The following is a 5,311-nucleotide window of genomic DNA, read 5'->3' as shown; positions in this document are numbered from 1 at the left end:
TTTTTTAAAATAATTTTATTTTGTTTCAGAAATAAAATTTTTTTTTATATAATTCTTTTAAAATATATTGTATAGATTATTTTTTACATATTCATTAATTTTTAAATGATGTAAATATTAATTTATATTCCTTTAGAAAATTAGTATATAATTTATAATAATCAGAATTTTAAGATAACTTAAAACTAATTTGTAAAATTTAAATTTTTTTTATTAATTTATAAATATAAATAACAAAGAGTTAAAAATATTCCAAGAAAATGTAAAAAACTAAATGCAATGTTAAAAAAACCAAGGGCTAATAGCTAGTGAATGTAAAATGGTAAAAAAACCCTAAGGTTCCCCCATTGCCCCACCTCACTCGAAGCCTCACACTCAGTAACTCTCAACCCATGGCGCCGTCAACAAACCCTATCTGCGAGGGAAAAAGGAGCTGCTTGCGGGAGAAAGAGTCACAGACGTAGCCCCTCGGAGACGTCTCCGGCTGCGTCGTGGTCCTCAAGTCGCTGGTCGAATCTAGTTCGTGGGTGCCACTCCTCACCTCCGTCTCTGTCGGCGTGGCCGTCTTGGCTCCGCTGCCTTTCGCCTTCTCTGCCTCTGCGTTTAGCCTCTTCTGTTTCTGCTACCACCGTATCTGTGGTCGTCTTGGTGGGTGAGTCCTCTGCTGGATGTGCGCTGTTCCTGCCGAAGCTCTGCTCGTGCCGAAGCTCTGATCGTGCGGTCACATCTCCTCGCCGGTGGCCTGCATCTTCGACGGTGGAACGGCCCCAACCCGTCGCTGAGAACTGAACTTGGATCTGCTTCTGCCATTCTTCAGTCTAGAGGTGATGATTTTTTCTAATATGTAGTTGTTGTAAATTAATTTTGTGGACGTAATTCTTGCTATTTTATTGTAGGTTTAGAAGAGAAAAATTGATGCTAATTATGTAAAAATAAATGATTTAATATGTTGTTATGTTTGTTCTTTTTCCTTTCTTGAGGGTTGTATACTAAAGTTAGAAAACTTGAGTTACATAATAAAGCAGAAGAAACCTCTATTAGCACTAAAAAGTTTGTCTTCTAGCTTGATAGTGAAATGATGAATTTTTAAAAAAGGGTCTTCTTCTGGTGTTGTGTTGCAGTCTTCAATTTCTTCTGGTTCAGCCGTGTTTCGTTGGTCTGCTGGCGGTCTTCTCTGCTCGTCTCCTCTGCTGAAGGTAAGTCCAGTTAAAAGTAGTATTGAACCTTGATTCTGCTGATGTTGTGACTGAAAATATTAGTTTTTATATCTGTTTGACTATATTAGTGTTATTAGCTTATGCTTTCTTTTTATTCTGTTCCAATATTTTTTTATACTTTTGTGTTTGTGAATTGAGTAAAGTAGGTAACTATTTGATCCTTAGTAACATAGAGATATTGTTTAAATTCTGTTAATAATTTTGTGTATTTTACATTTCATTAATCTAGGATAGTTTATGCTGCTCTGCTCATCCGGCGTTGTCCTTTGCCTCTGCTGGTCTGATTCGGTTGTCCTTCTTCTCCTGCTGGTCGGGTTTGGTCCTATTACGTTTCTGCTAAAGGTAACTTCAGTTTATTTGAGTATTGTTAAATATGCTGTTAGTTGATAATCTTAGCTGAAATATTGAACCTTGATTCTGCTGTTATTGTGGTTGAAAACTATAATATATTTTGAATCAAGTACCAACTTTTATTGATGTGCTTTCCTTTGTGTAATTGTATATTAAACGATGTTGCTATTTTTTTATTTTATTTTTCTAATTTTATCTCTGTTAACTTTATTGTAGATTGCGAAACATAATGGCTACACGGAGATTGACAAGGGCTGCTGCATCTGGTTATACACCACGAGCACCTGCCATGGCCCCTGCAGCGCGTGCCCCTGCCCCCGCCCCAGCCCCGGCAGCCCCTGCAGCACCTATCCCAGCCCCTGCAGCCCCTGCAGCCCCTGTCCCAGCCCCGGCAGCCCCTGCAGCACCTATCCCAGCTCCTGCAGCCCCTGCAGCATCTGTCCCAGCCCCGGCAGCCCCTGCAGCCCCGGTAGACCCTGCCCCAGCCCTGGCAGCCCATGCAGCCCCTGCCCCAGCCCCAGCAGCATCTGTCCCAGCCCCGACAGACACTACTTCAGCACCACCCACTGCCCCTGTTGATAGGCGTATTGGTAAAAGGGGACCTTCACGTGGGATTGCAACAAATAGGGTTATCAAAACAAAGACAAATGGAAAATTGGAATTGCCGATCTCTTTGGAGAACTTAGCTCCTAATGGCATCCATGCTGATCTGTTTGCATCTGAAGTGGGTATCGTTACAAGACAAAATGTTCTTTTGGATGTAGAGAAATGGAGCCAAGTTGGAGATGATGTCAAGCAAAAAATATGCGACATCGTTTTGGTAATAGATATTTATATTTTCTGTTATTCAATTTATTATAGAAGTTATTTCTGCTAACTAACTTTGACAAATCATTTGTAGAAAAAGTTTGATATAGCTGATACGCAAGTAATGCGCAATATGATTTTAGCTAAGGCTAACATATGTTATCGAAGTTGGCGCTCAAGATTGCGTGAGCACTATGAGTTGTATCAAACTGATGAGGAGCGTCTTCAAAATCCACCAAACAATGTTCTACCGGAGACATGGGAGACTTTGGTGTCCTACTTTGGAAGTCCTTCTTTTCAGGTTTAAAATTTTCATTGTGACAACCATTGAGGTTTTTTTTATGTTGTTTTGCTATTTTAGGTCAATGCAAATTATTATAGCTGACCTCCTTTTGTCTTTTATGAGTTTGGTCTTTTATAGGAAAAAAGTTTAAGAAACAAAGATAATAGAAAGTATCATGTTGTACCCCATATTGTTGGTCGAAGGACATTTCAAGTTGTTAGATGTGATCGGGTAAATAGTCTTAAAGTTTTAATTTGGTCTTCTATTTTTTGCTATGTCATGTTTGCACTTAACTACATGCTATATTTTACACTTCCAAAAAATTTGCAGCGCCATCCTAGAACCGGTGTTGAGCCTGACATTCAAGAATTATGGCAAATTACTCATCAAAAGAGTAATGGAGAATGGGTGAATGAAAAAGCTAAACAAATTGATGTAACATTCTTAAGCTTTTCCTCTTTTTGTTGCATGGAAATTAAATATTATCTCCATTTTCAAATTACAAATTGGATTGTGTAGGATGACATTAGCACTATGCTTGATGAATCCTATGATTTGGAAAATCCTCTCACTCCAAATGAAGCTTTTCTAATTGTGAGAGGTGACAAAAGTGGTGCAAGTTATGGCATAAAGGCTTCAAAGTCTAAGTTAAGGATTCAAGCACAACTTCAAGAGGCAATGCAAGACCGTGAGGAGCTAACAAAGGAAATAGATGTGCTCAAAGAAAAACTTGAAGAGCAACGAACATGGCAAGAGGAAGAATTAGCTCAAATGAAAGCTCAATTGGAAGCTCAACAAGCTGTTGTCAACTCTCTCATAGCGTGCTTTGACAATGAAACAAACTAGACCCTAAAGGTACTCCTAAAGTTGCTTATGTTTTTAATATATTTTTGTAGATGATTCCCATTTTATATTAGTATACTTTAATTTGTATATGGATCTCTTTATCATATTTTACTTGTGTCATGGTTGAAAAATGACAAATGTCCTATTGATTGCTTTGATAAATTTGGTTGGGTATGGCTGAGACATAAGTTGCATATTGGTTGTGTTTGTTGGAACCGTGAACGGTGGAAATATCCAATTTTTAGGGGAGGATCTGCCGAATTTTTTATAAACAGTTTGGATAAAACTTAGTGGAAAAATTATAGATAGTGTTATATCTTGTTTCTAACTTTTTGGTTTCGATTTTTCTTATTTACAGGAGTGCTGAAAGGGTGACCATATGCAACCTTGAGGGCTCAAGAATGTTTTGATACATAGAGACACTAATCTATGTTAGAACTTTTATGTTTCGGTTGAACTTTTATGTTAGAACTTTTATGTTTTGGTTGAACTAATCCATGTACTCACTAGCTAATGTTATTTTGTTTCAAGACAATTTTAGCTAGAAGGATCTTGTTTAACTTATGTATGTTTTTGCATATTAAATAGATGTAAACTAGCTTATTAAAAGCGTTATTATATTAGTTAATTTAAAAACTAATTTACTAAATTATGCACGTAATTTGTAATAAAAATAAAGTTGTTACAAAATAACTTATTCGCTTTCGTAACTGAAGAAAAAAAATGTTACCAAATCATGTTACATTTTGTAACAAATTTTTTTGATAGGAAAAAAATTTACTGTCACGAAAAATACCTTCAAGATCAAAATTTGTTACCAGTTTTGTAACGGCTTCTGATTTTTTGTATCAGAAAAAATTGTTACAAAATATGGTATTGAATTGTAACAGTTCCATTTTTCGTTACAAAAACTTTTTGTAACGGGACTTACTGCAATGGACCCTTTTTTTGTTACAAAAAACTTTTGTGTCAAAATATCGACATTTTGTAACAATATTTTTTGTTACAAATACGCCTTTTTCTTGTAGTGGGATAATATCCGCAAAATTCGGATCGGATGCGGATAATTACCGCGGATATGCGGATATTATCCGATCCATGTGCAGCCCTAACTACATTGTAACTTAAAAGTTATTTACAATATGTACATATCTAGTTGCAAGTGGGAACCTGACGATGTCATATCCCGCCGGACTAAAATACGGGAACCTATGATAAATCCACGAGACAAGGAGCGGCATGCACCTCGCAATGTCAGGCACATCACGCCCTGCCGCAATACACAATAAATGGTATGTATGACAGAGCAGTGCAGATTGCCATAACAACTGGCTTCAACGATGAAAATCCTCTAACAGTGGTAGCCATCTCAAAGGGACAAGTGTAGCAGACTTGTCCGTGAAAAGAAATTCCCCAATAAACATCATCAAGTAGCACCAGGCGTACTGACGGAGTGTATCCAAAGCTGCCTTTGCTGGAATGTGTGTAACTTCATCCCTCAGCCAGGTAATCCTCACCCCGAAAACCTACTTCCCTCCCTCTGGCTGTGGTGGCGGTCTGGCGCCAAGTAAATCCTCAACCCACTTCCACGTGGGGTGTCCATGCCATTGCTGGAAGTATTTGGTAAAACCTTCGATCAGTTCTCTATCAGTCTGCAGACCAATGTGGTAGGTAACATCCTAGAGCATAATACTGACCTCACCTTATGGAAGGTGGAATGTGTGGATCTCGGGCCTCCACCGCTCGACAAATGCATAGATCAAGGAATTATCAAACATAAAATTCCTCAACTCTACTGCATGCCTAA

This window comes from Arachis ipaensis, chromosome B1, assembly GCF_059453495.1.
Source record: "Arachis ipaensis isolate K30076 ecotype BB chromosome B1, ASM5945349v1, whole genome shotgun sequence".
Taxonomy (NCBI): Eukaryota; Viridiplantae; Streptophyta; class Magnoliopsida; order Fabales; family Fabaceae; genus Arachis; species Arachis ipaensis.
The sequence above is the reverse complement of the archived record's forward strand: the minus strand, read 5'-3'. Positions refer to the sequence as shown.